The following is an 18,489-nucleotide window of genomic DNA, read 5'->3' on the forward strand; positions in this document are numbered from 1 at the left end:
CAAAGGAAGGTGAAAGGAAAGTGTGTCGTCCAACTCGGAGGTCCTGCGAGGGTTTGCCCACCCTCGTTGCCCTCTGCTCCACCCTGGGGTTCCCGGTGGAAGCGTCTCCGCCAGACTGAGTCCCAAGGAAAGGCTTGGATCAAGGCCACAGCCCTCCCACGATGGACACGGGGCATCAACAGGTGGGCAGCGAGGGGTAATATGCCGCTGGGGTCTCGAGCCCTTTGGACCACAGAGTAGCCTCACCTGTCTATTAACCGCTTGTGATGGATCACAGCTCCTGTTCCCCGAGCATGTTTATAAGCCAGGCTCTGGCATCCTTACATCACTGCCAGGTAGATAGTCGTCTCTCGACCTTACAGGTGAGGCGACAAGACCAGAGAAGTTAAGGAACCTGCCACCTGCTCGAACCAGCAGTGCACACAGGACCGAGTCAGTGCCACACCACAGACTCCTGCTCTTAAAACTACCTTTGTGTGTGTGTGTATGTGTGTGTGTGTGTGTGTGTGTTTTAGGGCTGCACCCGTGGCATACCGAAGTTCCCAGGCTAGGGGTCAGATTGGAGCTGTAGCTGCCAGCCTACACCACAGCCACAGCAATGCAGGATCCTTAACCCACTGAGCGAGGCCAGGGATCGAACCCTCATCCTCATACCAGTTGGATTTGTTTCCGCTGTGCTACGATGGGAAGTCCTCTTAAAACTACCTTCTGGGAGTTCCCATCGTGGCGCAGTGGAAATGAATCTGACTAGTAAACCACAAGATTGTGGGTTCGATCCCTGGCCTCGCTCAGTGGGTTAAGGCTCAGACACACATCTCTGATACCACAGAAGAATTCAGCACAAGCTCAAATGACCCACTGGCTGGAGGGCCATGACTGAGACTTCCTGAATGTCTGAATAAATGAATAAATATTTATTGAACACCAGTTGACCAATCACAATGTAAAAAGTTGTTCGGGGTCACACAGAATACACAAATAAAGATGTAGACTGCAACTTCAAACACTATGCCCTGGGGAGTTTCCTGGTGGGTTAAGGACCTGGTATTGTCACTGCTGTGGTTAGGGTCACTGCTGTGGCTCAGGTTTGATCCCTGGCCCAGGAACTTCCACATGCCACAGGCATCGCCAAAAAAACCCCTCCTGATATCACAAAGGAGCAGAATGGACCAAACACAAGCGCTAGAAGCTGTGCTGGGTGTGGGCTCTGCAACAGCCAGATCCTCGGCTCCAGAGGCCCGGGGCCTTCGTCCTGGCCTCTCCCACTGCTGTGAGATGCTGACCATCATCTAAACCTCTCTGTTGCCTCAAATACAAAGTTACTCATAAATTGGATCTGGTGGCTCAGCAGGTTAAAGATCCAATGTTGTCACCGCTGAGGGCCAGGGTTTGGCCTCCAGCCCAGGAATTTCCATATGCCACGGGTGCAGCCAAAAATAAATGCAAAAAAAAAAAAAAAAAAATGGTGTCGAATGAAATCATCCAGGTAAGTCACTTTAAATTCTCTGAGTTAAAATGTCCAAACTGGGGGCCTGGCTGGACAGAGAAGTCAGTCAGTCCAGAAAAGGTCTGGAAAGCTTCCTCATCCGCAGGCAGTATCCACTTGACTTTCACAGCAGGGCGCTTGCCGATAATAAGACTTTTGAGTTACTGAAGTGTCTTTTACCAAACATACTAGAGACTCTCGTACTGAGTGAAGTCAGTCAGAAAGAGAAAGACAAATACCATATGATGTCACTCATATCTGGTATCAATATACAGCACAAATGAGCCTTTCCACAGAAAAAAAATCGTGGACTCGGAGAATAGACTTGTGGGTGCGGGAGGGGGGTGTAGTGGGAGGGATTGGGAGCTTGGGGTTAACAGATGCAACCTATTGCTTTTGGAATATGGATTAATAATGAGATCCTGCTGTGCAGCACTGAGAACTATGTCTAGATACTTACAACGGGAGAAAAAGGTATGAATACTTGTATGTGTAACTGCGTCCCCGTGCTGTACAGTAGGGAAAAGAAAAATTGTGTTCGGGAAATAACAATAAAAATAAAACAATAAAAGACAATAAATAAATAATTAAACAATAAAACATTGGGATTTCCTGTTGTGGCTCAGCGGTAAGGAACCCGACGAGTATACAGGAGGATACGGGTTCGATCCCTGGCCTCGCTCAGTAGGTTAAGGATCCGGCGTTGCCATGAGCCTCAGTGTAGGTCACAGACACAGCTGTGGCTGTGGTGTAGGCCGGCAGCTGCAGCTCTGATTGGACCCCTAGCCTGGGAACTTCCATATGCTGCAGGTAGAGCTCTAAAAAGCAGAAAAAAAAAAAAAAACACATTTTAAAAAATTTATTAAAACTTCCTCATTTAAAAAAAAATACTCCATAAAGTGCTATGAAATATAAAAGAGCAAAACACGTAATGGAGGCATTTCAGAAATAATCGAAAATTCAGAACCTCTTGTAGATGGACAGGGTGAGGGTTATTTTCTCCATTTTCCGTGGAGACACTTGGAGCCCACTGGTGGAGAAGAGCCCCGTGCATCCGAGTGTATATTTGTGACGGGGGCCGAGACTGTGCAGAGGCTCTAAAGGCCTTGGTGACACCGCTGAGCTCTGTGCTCTGAGCTGCTGAATTCTAGACTCGGAAAGATCGCCAGCGGCAAGAAGGGAACTAACGCCTACGAGTTCCCTCTGTGTGTCAGAAACTTCCAAGTTATCCTAATTCTCGCAGCAACAACTCTGCAAGGTTTGAAGGTGTTTTGTGTTGTTTAGTTTTGTTGTTGTTGTTATTGTTTGGGGAGGTGGGAGATGTTGGTTTGCTCGTTTGTTTGCTTTTTAGGGCTACCCCTGTGGCATATGGAAGTTCCTAGGCTAGGGGTGGAATCAGAGCTGCAGCTGCCGCCTACTCCACAGCTCACGGCAACCCCGGATCCCAACCCACAGGCTTGAGATCGAACCCGCATCCTCATGAACTAGTCCAATTCGTTTCTGCTCTGCCACAAGGGGAACTCCTGAAGACGGCTTTTTGTTCTTGTGTCTGTGTTTAATTTTGTATGAGGAGTTCCCGTCGTGGCGCAGTGGTTAACGAATCCGACTAGGAACCATGAGGTTGCGGGTTCGGTCCCTGCCCTTGCTCAGTGGGTTAACAATCCGGCGTTGCCGTGAGCTGTGGTGTAGGTTGCAGACGCGGCTCGGATCCCGCGTTGCTGTGGCTCTGGCGTAGGCCGGTGGCTACAGCTCCGATTCAACCCCTAGCCTGGGAATCTCCATATGCCGCGGGAGCGGCCCAAGAAATAGCAACAACAACAAAAAAGACAAAAAAAAAAAAAAAATTTGTATGAAAGCGTAGCTGATGAACAGCGTTCCTGTACAGCCAAGGGGGCGAGGTCTGAAGGTGGAGGAGTTTGTCCAGGTCACAGAGCTAGCAAATGACAACAGCTACGCCAACGTTTCTCTGGCTGACCCCAAAGCTTCCAATAAGCCAGGGCTTGGCCCACGACAGCTCATGGGCCAAATCTGGTCCACCGCCTTTATTTTTGTGCTACCTGTGAGTCAAGAATAACGTTTACATTTTTAAACAGTTAAAAATAAATAAGGAAGCGAATATTTTGTGACACGTAAAAAAAAAAAAAAAAAGATGCAAAATTCACATGTCTGTGTCCATAAATAAAATGTTCCTGGAATATAACCACACCTATTTATTTACATATTGTCACTGGCTACGTTTGGGCTGCAACAGCAAGGTTAGGCGGCTGTGACAGCAAAACCATATAGTCCCCAAAGTCTAAAATAGGTATTACCTGCTCCTTTGCAGAAAAAAAAAAAAAAACTTCCCACTGCTGCTCCAGATCTCATAGTTTTGTAGGTGATCCAGCTTTTCCTCTTACAAATGAGGAACCACTAGTGTGTAAAGATTGAATAAATGTGTCCCAAAAAATATTGGGAGAGAGAGTTCCCACTGGGGTTCAGATGATTAAGAACTGGACCGGTACCCATGAGGATGCAGGTTGCATCCCTGGCCTCGCTCAGTGGGTTAACGATGAAGCATTGCCCCAAGCTTCGGTGTAAGTGGGAGATGTGGCTCAGATCTGGTGTGGCTGTGGCTGTGGCTGTCGTGTAGGCTGGCAGCTGCAGCTCTGATTCCACCCCTAGCCCAGGAACTTCCATACGCCAGAGTTGTCGCTATAAAAAAAGAAAAAAAGACAACCAATCAATCAATAATATTGGGAGAAACACGGGTCTGGCACTTCATGGCCAGCATGGCAGGTTGAGAAGGGGATCAAGATGGGTCAGCCCAGGAGTTCCCACTGTGGCTCAGCGGTAACGAACCTAACTAGTATCCATGAGGACACGGGTTCAATCCCTGGCCTCACTCAGTGGGTTAAGGATCTGGCATTGCCGTGAGTTGTGGTGTATGGTGTAGGCTGGCAGCTGCAGCTCTGATTTGACCCCTAGCCTGGGAACTTCTATGTGCTGCAGGTGGGGCCCTAAAAAGCAAAAAAAAGAAAAGAAAAAAAAAGATTGGTCAGTGCACACTTCTGCCTGTGCTGGAGAGGGGAGCAGGTAGAGCAGAGAAGCGGAAAAGCCAGCCCTCTAAAGAGGGTCCCGGAATTTATAGAAATATAGATGCATTGGGGGAAAATGGAATGACAGGGAGGCAGAGTATTCAGAGAAGAGAGACTCACCTGCAGAAGAGGCTGAGTTCAAGGGCAGGCTGAGGGTGGAGGGAATCGCCACGGAAGGCAGAGGCGTTCTCAGATCCCGATCTTTCATCCAGTGAAACAGGATCCGTGGAAGCGTGGTACGGAAGAATTATGTTTCCAACACTAGTGAGAAACATGCTTTATGAAATATGATTTTTTAAAAGAAGCTACATAGGCACATGGGTGTAGATAAATTGGGTATAAATATATACGTATCTCCATGCAAGAAACATAGAGAGATTCACACCAAACTTGTAACCATAGTGATTTCTACTGAGAGAGAAAAGAACAAGCTTTCACACCCTACACAATTAATTACACATTGTTTGAATTTTTACCTTGAGCCTCTCATGTTTGCAAAAACTTAAAAATGAAAGCTCTGGGAGTTCCCATTGTGGTGCAGTGGTTAAGGAATCCGACTAGGAACCCTGAGGTTGCGGGTTCGGTCCCTGCCCTTGCTCAGTGGGTTAACGATCCAGTGTTGCCATGAGCTGTGGTGTAGGTTGCAGATGCGGCTCGGATCCCGAGTTGCTGTGGCTGTGGTGTAGGCCGGTGGCTACAGCTCCGATTCGACCCCTAGCCTGGGAACCTCCATATGCCGCGGGAGCGGCCCAAAGAAATAGCAAAAAGACAAAAAAAAAAAAAAAAAAATGAAAGCCCTACCATGTCTAAAGTAAACAGAGCCTAAAAGAGTCTTCAATGTGTCACCGTGGGAAAAACAAGGAATTGCCCCCCAAAGCTATTCGCTTAGTGAAAATCCAACCATGGCCTGAAACGCGTCCACTGTGTGGTGCCAAGATCCATTTCCTGGCCTTGACGGTGGACCGTGATGTGGAAGGTGCCACTCCTGGGGGCAGCTGGGTGATGGGGACTTGGGACCTCTATTTGTGTCACGTCTTCCTGGTCTGAAATTAAAATTAAAAGCTAAAACCTTTTAGGTGGACCTCTATGAGCGGATCAGTACTGGGCTGGTCTTGATCCGCAAGACGGCAATGGCACGGGGCTGCCGTGTGATTAGTCTAAAGGACCGCTTTAACCCAGTTGGTTGAGGAACTTTGGTACTGGCTGCAGGTGGTCCACGTGGAGTAGAGGCTCAGTGCCTCTGCAGATGGGGGGTGGCCCTGAGGCATCCTCAGGGACCCGACCGCTTTGTCCTGACCCACCCCCACCAGGCAGCCTCTGCACCAGGAGCAGGGGTCCCTGACTCCCAGGAGACGTGCCCCTCTATTTGTGTGTGTGTGTGTGTGTGTGTGTGTGTGTGTGTGTGTTTTCTCAGGGCCACACCTACAGCATATGAAGGTTCCCATGCTAGGGGTTGAATCAGAGCTACAGCTGCCAGCCTACGCCACAGCCACAGCAACGCCAGATCTGAGCTCTGCATCTGCAACCTATACCACAGCTCATGGCAACACCAGATCCTTGACCCACTGAGCAAAGCCAGGGATTGAACCTGCATCCTCATGGATGCGAGTCGGATTGGTTTCCGCTTCGCCACAACGGGAACTCCAGGACACACAGCTCTTGACTTTCCAGCTGGCACATGGTTCCCCTAAGAGTCTCCGACTCATGGAGCCGTCAGAGCAGTTTGGGCAGGTGTGTGCATGTCGTGTGTGTGTGTGTGTGTGTGTGTGTGTGTGTGTGTGTGTGTCCCCACGTGGACACGTGGAATTAGTGGCTGTTCATGCCCTGGGATGACTTCATCTTACCTAACCGCATCGGCAATGACCCTTTTTCCAAATGTCACGTTCACAGGTGCTGGGGAGTTAAGAGCTGGGGGTTGAGGCTTCCACGTATGGATGCGAGGGGACACCACTGAGTCTGTAACAGGGGCAAAGGCCAGGACCCGCCCTGAACCCTCCCCAATCCTTCCTCTGGTATCCCCCCTTTCGGAGGTTGACCCAAGGTGCACCTCTTTCATTAAAATGAGAATGTCTGGAATAGACTTGTGGTTGCCAAGGGGGAGGGGGGGAGGGGGATGGATGGGGAGCTCGGAGTTTTAAAAAAAAACAAACGAAAAAACCCGAGAATGTCTGGAGCTCCGGGGAAACTGCCAAGGGAGTAGAGCGAATCGGGCGGAACGTCACTGAAATGGATTGATTTCGAGTAATAGGGGGTGTCCTTGCCTGACATGGAAACATACGGGCTGTCTTCCTGGTCTGACTCCCATCAGCGGGAGGGTCACTCGCTTGCTGAGCTGGTATTTTTTCTTTTTTGGCTGCGCTCTGGGTATGCAGAGTTCCCGGGTCAAGGATCGAACCCGAGCCACAGCAGTGAAAATGCCAAATCCTTAACTCCTAGATGCAACTCCTGAGCTGTAGCTTTGTGCTCTGGGAGGTTAGCCAGGCTGCCCAGGCTGGACAGAGGACCTTCCCAGGGGCTGCATCAGAACCAGGACGACAGCCCCCTCTCTTTTTGCCTAGAGCCTTGTCCACTCTGCACCCCCACTTCTCTCTCTCTCTGAGATTCTAGGCCCCATCTCTCAAACGCTGAGACTTCAAACCCCATCTTTTCCACTCTAACTACATGCTTTTAAATGTAACCTTCCCTCAAAACCCCTGACCCACCTAAAGATCAGTAAGTCACCCCATAATCTTTTCCGAAGGCCTGGTGGCTGGGCAGCCTGTAATTTCCTCGACTCGCATCACCGAGCCCACAGAGCACAGAACTGTTCTCGGTGGGACAATTGCTGGTATTTAGTAGACGCTGGATCTGCTCATCTCAGCAGATGGTTTTCTACGGCCACAGTCCACAGAGGGCTGTCTGGACATCTCCTGCTGAAACCAAGTTTGGGCGGTCGTCCAGGTTTGCAAAAACATCAGAGCCGGCTCGCCAAAGTGTGGTTACCCGACCCCCGAGGCCCAGCAGGGATCTCCTGGGAAGCACCACACATCTGAGCACGGGAAAAGCGCCGAAACCATCACCATTCACCTTTCCCCCGACTGGCTCCCGTTTTCTGCTCACAAGCAGCACAAGAAGCCTTTTTCTTTTCTTTTCTCCCCAGTCTGAAAACGGTTAACACAGATTGCTAGTTAGCAGTAACCGCAGTGAGGAGAAACGGCAGGTATTAATGTCGCTTTTTTGCATGCCGTGTGAGCATTCGAAGATAATAATAAACTCTTATTTACAGGGTCAAACACCACAATATGTACCTATCACGAAAGTGTGTTTGCAAAATAGGCAATAAATGCTCTAAATAGACAGTGTCGGGATGACTAATAAATAATAAGCATCTCGCCTTCAAAATTAACAACAGAGAAGAAGCGTATTATTTAGGGCACCCGAGTAAGAAGCGGCTTTCACCGGGGAGGGGGGCGGCGAGGCAGCAGGAGGGGCCCAGACCCTGTCCTTGTCCTCGACTTACTTCCCCGAAGTGGGGAGCGAGGACAACAGCTGCCTGAAGAAGACGTGACGTCAGGGACCCGCAGCATCTAAGGTCTGGAGAGGACCCTCCTGTGCCTTGAACTCCAGCCCGCTCCTCGGTTTGCCGTCACCGGCCCGGGTTCACACGGGGAGAAGCAAGTACGCAGGCATCTTCCCCTCTAAGGACGTTCGGAGGCGGGGCACTGGGTGTGGACACACCGCCCTTGAATCCAGGCGTCCAGGGTTTCGGCCCCGCTTCTCTGCGACCTGGGACGTCAGCAGATGTCATGGGGCATCACGTTCCTCTGTCCTCGACGGGGTAGCTCCTCTTCGTGGCAGGGATTAAAGAGATAAGGAACAGAACGGGTAAAATGACATTCCGTGAAACCCATGAAGCAATAATATGAGTTAGAAAGGCTGTTCTTTTTAAAGAGATACTGTTACGATGATCGAGAGATACTTTCAGGGTGAAAAACACCACTCTCTTTGCAGTGCTGAATAATCGCCCTTAGACCAATAACATCAGATATTTATATATACCTTTTCTGGTTTCCAAGCCCCTTTTTTTTTTTTTTTTTGGCCCACACCCATGGCCCATGGAATTTCCCAGACCCGGGACCAAACCCGCACCACAGCAGTGACGGTGCCAGATCCCTAACGGCGAGGCCACCAGGGAACTCCTCCAAGCCTTTTTTTTTTTTTTTGGCCACCCCATGGCTTATGGAATTCTTGGGCCGGAGATGCAATCCAAGGCAGAGCTGCGACCTCTGCCACAGCCAGCGGCGTTGCAAGATCCTTAACCCACTGCACCGGGCAGGGGACGGAACCGCATCCCTGCTGCTCGGAGACCTCGCCCATCCCATTTCTCCACAGCAGCAACTCCCCCAATCCTTTTTTCTTCCTTTTTAGGGCCATACCCGTGGCATATGGAGGTTCCCAGGCTAGGGGTTTAATAGGAGCTGCAGCTGCTGCCTACACCACAGCCACAGCAGCATGGGATCCTTAACCCACTAAGTGAGGCCAGGGATCGAATCCACATCCTCATGGATACTAGTCGGGTTTGTAACCGGCTGAGCCCCAAGGGGAACTCCCCCAAGTCTTTTTTTTAAGATTTTTATTTTTTCTATGAGAGTTGTTTTGCAATGTTCTGTCAATTTCTGCTGTACAGCAAAGTGACCCAGTCACACATATATATATATACACACATAATTTTTCTCACATTATCTTCCATCTTGTTCCATCACAAGTGACTAGGTATGGTTCCCTATGCTATACAGCAGGATCTCATTGCCCTAAGTTCTTTTTAATATAAATGTCTGAACTGATTTTCAATGGGGAAATCAACACTCAAAGAAGCCGGCAACATCCCCAGGGCCACGGAGTTAATGAAGGCTACCGCTGGACCTCCGATGCTACTTGGGGTGGGTGCTTGGTCGTCAAAACCACGGTGCCAGAGTTCCCGTTATGGCATAGTGGTTAACGAATCCAGCTGGGAACGCTGAGGTTGCAGGTTCGATCCCTGGCCTTGCTCGGTGGGTTAAGGATCCGGCGTTGCCATGAGCTGTGTGGTGAAGGTCTCAGATGCAGCTCAGATCCCAGTAGCTGTGGCTGTGGCATAGGCCTGTGGCTACAGCTCTGATTAGACCCCTAGCCTTGGAACCTCCATATGCTGCAGGAATTGGCCCTAGAAAAGGCAAAAAGACAAAAAAAAAAAAACCAAAAAAAACAAAAAAAAAAAACCCACGGTGCCTCTGGAAGGAAACTGGCTCATCTGGGAAGAAGAGCATCACTAAGTGGTTGCCCACTGGGGACAAAATTCTTCAGGACCAGGACCGCAGCTGGGCTTGCTTAGAGCATCCATTGAGAGTTCCTGAGGGTGGGGCTGAGGGTCAAGCCGCTGCCTCCCCCCCGCCACCCCCACCCCCCCCACCGGATGCAGCACAGACCTGGAGAGGAAGCTGCTCCATTTCTGCTTTATTCTGAGGGCAGCAGGAAGTGAGGCAGGACACAGCTCAAGGCAAGTCCCAGAGCTCACATCCTCCCTCTGGCTCTCATCACCTCCTGCAGACCCGTGCAAAGCCCTGAGCCCATCCCAGACCCCAACCCACTGGGCACATAGGTGCAAAAATGCTACCTCTGGAGGAAGAGAACCATGCAAGGCACCAAGTCTCTGATAGACCTCGGGAGGGGGAGGGGAGAAATCAATCAAGTATCCAAATATTTTATTTGTGTGGTACCATTTGTATGCACGTGGGAAATTACTCAACTGAATGTGTAAATGCGGATTTTTTAATCAGAATTTTTTTTTTCACTGTAAAGGGAGCCACCGGGACACAAAGGAAGCCTTTCTGCTCCCCAGTTCCTCATGTTAAGGTTGCAGTTATTTCTGGAAGGCATTTGGCATTATCCACTGAGTGTCTTACAAAGGCTTACTCCCATTGGCCAAGTGATTCCTTTTCTAAGAAGCATTATCAGGAATTCAGACGAAGAGACCTGCATGAAGACATCACCCCTCACGACGGGGAAGAATTAGCCACAAACGTCCACGGTCACAGCTGCAAGGAAGTGTGCCTAAGTGCCAACGATGACAGCTTCTTGGCCATGAGGTTATGATAGAACGTTATTTTTTTTTCTTTTTCTTTGAGTTTCTCTGCATTTTCCAATATCCTCTATAATGAGAAACAACCCCCATAGCCATCGACAGAGCGATGGAGAAACTAACTGTGGTATGCACATGTACAATAAAACACGACTCAGCCTCAGACAGGGAGGAAGGGCTGACACAGGTGTGCACCTTGAGGATATTAAGCTAATGAACTCCGCCCATCACAGAGAGACAAACGTGTGATTCTGCTTATAGGAGGCCCCTTGAGGAATCAAGTTCAAAGAGACGGAAAGAGAAGGGTGGGTGCCCCAGGCTTAGGTGAGGAGAATGGGGCCTCAGTGGTTAATGGGGACAGACATTCAGTTTGCGGTGATGAAAAAGAGCTGGAAACGGCTGGTGGTGGTGGTTGCACAACAGCGCGAATAGACGTAATGCCCCGGAACGGTTCACTGGAAAATGGTTAAAAGAGTAATTTCATGTTACCTGTATGTTTCCAAAATAAAATCTGATAAAGAAAAAAATCCATAATAAGTATAGGTTTTACTCGGATACTTAGGAGAAAAAGTCAAATCAATGGAAAATTAAATTAAAATGCTGGTTTTGACTGGAGGGTCTGCGTTCCAGCTAAAGCCTTCCCACCTTCACACCATTTTCAACATTCAGCTTTAGCGTAAACATGATGAGTGCTCCCAGGCTGACCCCAAGACAGAGCTCCAGGTTCAAAACTCATGTGCAGGCAAGACTCTTATTTAGGCAGAAAGAATTAAGTTGAATTATTTCCTTTTGATAAGTTGCTTTTTTTTTTTTTTTGACTTTTTGCCATTTCTTGGGCCGCTCCTGCGGCATATGGAGGTTCCCAGGCTAGGGGTCAAATCGGAGCTGTGGCTGCCAGCCTACGCCACAGCCACAGCAACTCGGGATCTGATCCGCGTCTGCGAGCTACACCACAACTCACAGCTCACAGCCGGATCCTTAACCCACTGAGCAAGGTCAGGGATTGAACCCACAACCTCATGGTTCCTAGTTGGATTCGTTAACCACAGCACCATGACGGGAACTCCAAGTTGCTTTAGGTTTTTTACCAAAGTAGTAACCAAAGAGAGAGAGCAAGGAAAGAAAGGAAATCCCATATATTTTTTTCTTTTTTGGGGGGGTGGGGTGGGGGGAAATCCCTTTTTTTTTTAATTTTTTAATTTTTTTTTTCGTCTTTTTAGGGCTGCACCTGCAGCATCAGGCTAGGGGTCAAATCAGAGCTGCAGCTGCTGACCGACGCCAGAGCCACAGCAACACCAGATCCGAACCGAATCTGCGACCTACACCACAGCTCACGGCAACGCCAGATCCTTAACCCACTGAGTGAGGCCAGGGATTGAACCTGCAACCTCAGCTATAGCCTTCCCACCTTCACACCATTTTCAACATTCACAAATGTTGAATCCAGTGGGATTCGTTTCTGCTGCATCACGATGGCAACTCCGGAAATCCCATGTTTAAACTCAGTGCTTTGGGAGTATAAGATATATTTTCCTTTAAAAAACCTATGTAGATATGATCTCAAGAAGGAGAAATTGAGGATAGCGTCACATTACCTGTGAGTTTCCCGGATGATCGTATTTGTCCCATTTGTTTTTGTTTGTTTGTTTATTTAAGAGTCGCACCTGTGGCATATGGAGGTTCCCAGGCTAGGGGTCGAATCAGAGCTGTGGCTGCCAGCCTACACCACAGCCACAGCAACGCAGGATTCCAGCGGCATCTGTGACCCGCACCACAGCCACAGCAACACAGGATTCAGCTCCATCTGTGACCCACACTCCAGTTTGCAGCAACCCTCGATCCTTTAACCCACTGAGCAGGCCAGGAATCAAACTGCATCTCATGGATACTCGTCAGATTCTTAATCTACTGAGCCACAGCAAGAACTCTTTGTTTTGTCTTGTTTTGTGTTTTGTATTTGTTCCATTTAGATGTGTGATAATTGGAGTTCCCTGGTGGTTCAGTGGGTTAAGGATCTAGTGGTAGCTCAGGTCACTGCTGTGGTGTGAGTTCTATCCTTGGCCCGGGCTTGGCCCAAAACAAAAGAGAGAGATGAGTGATAGGAGCTGGTGAAACATACCAAAGCGCCTGGTCCCGTGGTCGGCAAAATGAGGCCATGGCAGAGTCATGACTGCGTTCATCCCAGGCTTTCCTAAATAACGGGGACGGAGAAGCTGTTGTTTAAGAACCAAGTGAAGGAGTTCCTGTTGTGGCTCAGCAGTAATGAACCCAGCTAGTGTCCTCCTTGAGGACTCGGGTTCGATGGCTGGCCTGACTCAGTGGGTTGAGGATCCAGTGTTGCCCTGAGCGTGGCGTAGGTTGCAGACATGACTCAGATTCCCCATTGCTGTGGCTCTGGTGCAGCCCGGCGGCTGCAGCTCTGATTAGACCCCTTGCCTGGGAACCTCCATATGCTGCAGGTGCAGCCCTAAAAAGACCAAATATATATACATAGCTGAAGAGCTGTGGTAACATTGTTCAACCATGGTTGGCGGGTCCAAACCAATAGGGAAAAAAAAAATAGCTCCCGACAGCAGCACCTGCCGCTGTGTTCATGCTTTGACCAATCATCAAGCACCGAGGACTCAGTCTAAGTTCGATGCAAATTTCTCATCATAGTAAGATAGACAAGCTCCCATCTGCGTCTTTAGCCCTCTGTCTCTAAGGGGACAGGTCGGGGCATGAAGTACACTCACATTGTTGGGCAAACGCTACCAGCACCGTCTCCAGAACCTTTTCTTTCATTTTTCCAAGTTTTGTCGAAGTATTGTTGATTTTCAATGCTGCACGTCCAGAATGCTTTTATCTTCCCAGACTGAACCTCTGTCCCCATTAAACACAAACTCCCATTCCCCCCATCCCCCAGTTCTGTCTCTATGAATTTCCCTACCCTAGAAACCTCCCACAAGTAGAATCACCCAGCATTTGTCCGCTCGTGACTGGCTTCTTCTTTTTTTTTTTTTTTTTTTTTTTTTGTCTTTTTGCCATTTCTTGTGACTGGATTCTTTACTTAGCATGACATCCTCAAGGGTCATCCGTGTGGTAGCCCGTGTCAGAATCGCCTTCTGAAAACCATATTCTTTTTGGTTTGGCTGTTTGCTGGTTTTTGAGGGCCACATCTGTGGCATGTGGAGGTTCCCAGGCGAGGGGGCTAATCAGAGCTGTAGCCGCTGATCTAGACCACAGCCACAGCAACGCCAGATCCGAGCCGCATCCTCGACCTACACCGCAGGTCGTGGCAACGCCAAATCCTTAACCCACGGAGCAAGGCCAGGGATCAAACCCGCGGCCTCATGGATCCTAGTCAGATTCGTTTCCCCTGAGCTGCAACGGGAACCCCCTGAAAGCCATATTGTATTGCAGGTACGCAGCACTTCTTGTTTATCCATTTATCCCCCGCTGGACGTGAGAATCCCTTCCACCTCTTGGCTGCGGTGAGCAGTGCTGCTCTGAAACGGGCGTACAAATATTCAACGCAAGTGCTGAGCGTCCCCGAGCCATGTGTGTTCAGGAAAATCAAGTGGGTGACCTCTCTCTCACTGGGGCCACGAAGTCACTCATTTCATGGAATCAGAAAATGATAGAGCAGGAAACTCGTCCAAAATCATTGTCTGGATTTATTTATGGATGAGGAAACGGACATGAAGTGACTTAACTAAGATGGTTTGTAAAGAGTTCAGTTCCTTCATTCGAGGAGGAGGAGCCTCCCAGGCAAAAATATCTACCCAGCTTGTCATGCCACAGGCCTCACCGTCCCAGCCCTGCAGATTTATTTACTTAGATGAAGACACTGGTACTTTTACCAGGCATCTCCCAGGAAAATAAAAATAGCTCTGAGGGAGAGGCACTGTTGGCCCCTGTCCTTGCGTCTTGCAAGACTGGTTTCCCGCAGAACAGAATGCTGAGCGCGGGGCTCTCGGGCAGTGGAGCCAGTAAGAGAAAGTTCCACGCAGAGGCCAGGAGACGGGGTCCTGAGGAATCTCGGGCAGCGACGCTCCACAGGCAGACGGGCATCTCCCAAGGAGCTGTGGGCACCCAGGCGCTGAGAGTCTGAAGGCCCAGAAAGATGAAGTGAGAAAAGGCCAGATAAAGACCAACGCAGGCAGCACCGCGATGCTTCTCTCTGGCGGACGTGTTACTTCTTATTCTTCAAACCAAAGTGAGGTCTTCTGGAGACGACCTGGGGCTGTGACTCAGTTCTGGATTGTTAACAAAATTTGTAGCACTGGGAACTCTGTCTAGTCACGTATGATGGAGGCGGATATTGTGCGAAAATAGTGTGCGTACATGTATGTGTAATTGGGTCACCATGCTGTCCAGTAGAAAAAAAATTGTGTTGGGGAAATAACTCTTAAAAACAATTTTTTTAATTTGTTAGGTTTCCTCAGCCATATAAAGAAGGATTTTTTTTTTTTTTTTGTCTTTTTAGGCTGCACCCTTAGCATATGGAAGTTCCCAGGCAGTTGAATCCGAGCTACAGCTGCCGGCCTACACCACAGCCACAGCAATGCGGGACTCAAGCCGCCTTGGCGACCTACACCACAGCTCACGGCTCACGGCAACACAGGATCCTTAACCCACTGAGTGACACCAGGGATCGAACCTGCGTCCTCCCAGATACTAGTTGGTTCATTTCCACTGAGCCACGATGGGAACTCCTTTTTTTTTTTTTTTTTTTTTTTTTTTTTTTTTTTTTTTTTTGTCTTTTTGCCATTTCTTGGGCCGCTCCCGCGGCATATGGAGGTTCCCAGGCTAGGGGTCGAATCAGAGCTGTTGCTGCTGGCCTATGCCAGAGCCACAGCAACACAGGATCCAAGCCGCATCTGCGACCTACACCACAGCTCACAGCAATGCCGGATCCTTCATCCACTGAGCAAGGCCAGGGATCAAAGCCACAACCTTATGGTTCCTAGTCGGATTGGTTAACCACTGCGCCACGACGGAAACTCCTTTTTTTTAACTTTTTATGTTTTATTTTATTTTGGATTTTTTGGGCATATGGAAGTTCCCAGGCTAGAGATTGAATCAGAGCTGTAGCTGCCGGCCTACACCACAGCCACAACAACGCCAGATCCGAGCCACATCTGACACCTACACCACAGTTCATGGCAACCCTGGAGCCTTAACCCACTGAGAGGGGCCAGGGATCGAACCTGCGTCCTCATGGATACTAGTCAGATTCGTTTCCACTGAGCCGCAACGGGAACTCCAACAAGGCTGAGTCTCAAGAGGTGTGTGATGTCTGCGTCCAGTTCCTAAGGGGAGAGAGAGGTGGTTCCACTGGGCCTGAGGAAGAACAAGGGGGGTTGGAAAAGGAGATTCTGAAGCCCAAGGGAAGCCAACACCTACCTATGTACTTGACAAGAAATACAAACGCAGGGAATTCCTGCTGTGGTGCAGCAGAAACAAATCCGACTAGTGATCATGAAGATGAGGGTTCGATCCCTGGCCTCGCTCAGTGGGTGAAGGATCCAGCGTTGCCATGAGCTGTGGCGTAGTTCACAGACACGGCTCGGATGTGGCATTGCTGTGGCTGTGGTGTAGGCTTCAGCTCCGATGAGACCCCTAGCCCGGGAACTTCCATATGCCACGGGTGCGGCCCTTAAGAAAAAAAAAAAAAAAAAAAAAAAAGTATCATAGAGCCTTTTGTACTCCTAAAAGTCAAGGCCAGTAACCCCAGAAAAATTTCTATTTCTTAACCTGATAAAAACAAGGACTTGGGCCACAGGACATGGGGTTTGCTGTTACATCTGCAAAGAATTCAAGGGGATATGGAAAGTGAATCATTAAAACAGAGCCAGATATGATTAATTAGGGTCCTTTTTACGCATTACGCATACAGTTTCTGAAACTAGGACTCTATCACGCTCTGGCGAAAATCCAGGACGCAGTGTTTCCAGGACCCTGGCGTGGGATGTGTATTGTATCTGGTAAGTCCACACTAATCAAATAGGTTCCCACCAAATTAGCCTCAACAATAAAAATAACACGAGTTCCCGTCATGGCACAGTGGTTAACCTATCCGACTAGGAACCATGAGGTTGCGGGTTCGATCCCTGGCCTTGCTCAGTGGGTTAAGGATCCAGCGTTGCCGTGAGCTGTGGTGTAGATCACAGATGTGGCTTGGATCATGCGTTGCTATGGCTGTGGTGTAGGCCGGTGGCTATAGCTCCGATTCAACCCTTAGCCTGGGAACCTCCATATGCTGCGGGAGCAGCCCTAGAAAAGGCAAAAAAAAACAAAAAACAAAAAAAAAGACAAATAAATAAATAAATAAAAATTATATGTATATACAACACTCATATGTACTTTTTTTTTGGTCTTTTTTGGTCTTTTTGCCTTTTCTAGGGCTGCTTCCCACAGCATATGGAGGTTCCCAGGATAGGGATTGAATTGGAGCTGAAGCCGCCGGCCTACACCACAGCCATAGCAACGCACGATCCAAGCCGCGTCTGTGATCTACACCACAGCTCACGGCAACGCCGGATCCTTAACCCACTGAGCGAGGCCAGGGATCAAACCCGCAACCTCATGGTTCCTAACTGGATTCATTCACCACTGTGCCACGACGGGAACTCCTGTTCCTTCCATTTCCTATTTTTCCCCCCCGACGTTATTTCTTCCAGTGGGCCCAGGAAGGGAAAGAGTATCAAGGTGAGAAAGAAGTTACTAGCGCCTCCCTAAAAAGCACTGCTCCCGCCTTCCCCTGAGGTGTCAGCCTTGTTTAACTTCTCCTGGCCCCGACTAGGCTCTGTGCGCCCTCGGGGAGCCCATCAGTCTTTGTCACCCTACAGCACTTTCTAGAGTATTCAAAGCATGTCAGGTTTGGAAACACAGCCAGCTTCATCTTCCGTAACTGACTTACAGTTCCAGCTACAGCCGGGGTCAGGCCAGCAGAGGCTCGGAAGTCAACCCACCTTCCCAAGGACCACCAGCTCGGAGAAGGCAAGTTGCAGACGGCTGGGAGAAGATTCTAGCAACGATCAGAGTGCTGGGATCTGTCCAAGAGGCCCTGGGAACCGCTGAGACACAGCAAGGAGGGGACAAGAAGGAAAGATGGCACAAAGCGAGGCACCCGAGACAGAAATAGGAAATTCCAGGCCATCTTCATGGGGAGACCTTACAAAAATATAGGCGGAGCTTGTGCCTCAGGGAGAAGAGAAACAGGAAACAAAATCCCCATAACTTCACAGTATTAACAACTGAATAAAGGACATGTCTTGTTATCCAACAGGTTAAGGATCTGGTGGTGTCACTGCAGTAGACCTGTCACGGCTGTGGTTCAGGTTCAATTCCTAATCCAGGAACTCCCACATGCAATTGCCCCCCCCCCCCCAAAAAAAGGAAAAAAAATCTGCATAAAAACATTTGGAAACAGGAGTTTCCATTGTGGCTCAGAGGTAACAAACCTGATTGGTATCCGTGAAGATGCAGGTTCAATCCCTGGCCTTGTTCAGTGGGTGAAGGATCCAGCATTGCCAAGAGCTGTGGTGTAGGTGTCAGATGTGGCTCAAATCTGCCGTTGCTGTGGCTGTGGTGTAGGCCACCAGCTGTAGCTTCTATTCACGCCCTAGTCTGGGAGCTTCCATATACTGCAGGTGCATCCCTAAAAAGAAAAAATAAATAAATAAAGGAAGGCAACTTTTGTCTCTTTGCTCATTCCACAACTTGGTAGCCCAGGAATATAGATGAGAGACGGTTTCAAGGAAAGGGCTGGATCCTTAACCCACTGAGCGAGGTCACAGGTGCAGCTTGGATCCCGCGTTGCTGTGGCTGTGGTGTAGGCCAGC

General features: G+C 49.2%; 1 long non-coding RNA gene across 3 annotated transcripts; it reads right to left on the bottom strand.

Annotated features, from left to right (window-relative positions):
- Positions 1-7,944: 7,944 nt before the first annotated feature.
- LOC146401159 (uncharacterized) lies at positions 7,945-18,244 on the bottom strand. Of its 3 annotated transcripts, XR_014809550.1 has the most exons (4): positions 16,049-16,184; positions 15,853-15,954; positions 12,780-12,851; positions 7,945-8,389 (listed from the first exon to the last, which is right to left on the bottom strand). It is a non-coding gene; the product is annotated as an uncharacterized LOC146401159 (long non-coding RNA). The 3 variants fall into 3 exon arrangements; XR_014809548.1 differs by lacking the exons at positions 15,853-15,954; positions 16,049-16,184 and adding an exon at positions 18,109-18,244 and having other exon boundaries at positions 8,250-8,389; XR_014809549.1 differs by lacking the exons at positions 7,945-8,389; positions 15,853-15,954; positions 16,049-16,184 and adding exons at positions 10,979-11,115; positions 18,109-18,244.
- Positions 18,245-18,489: the final 245 nt, after the last annotated feature.

This window comes from Sus scrofa, chromosome 7 (assembly GCF_054392235.1).
Source record: "Sus scrofa isolate SSC_HxYL_T2T_F1_AM1 chromosome 7, Sscrofa_HxYL_maternal_Yorkshire_Landrace_v2.0, whole genome shotgun sequence".
Taxonomy (NCBI): domain Eukaryota; kingdom Metazoa; phylum Chordata; class Mammalia; order Artiodactyla; family Suidae; genus Sus; species Sus scrofa.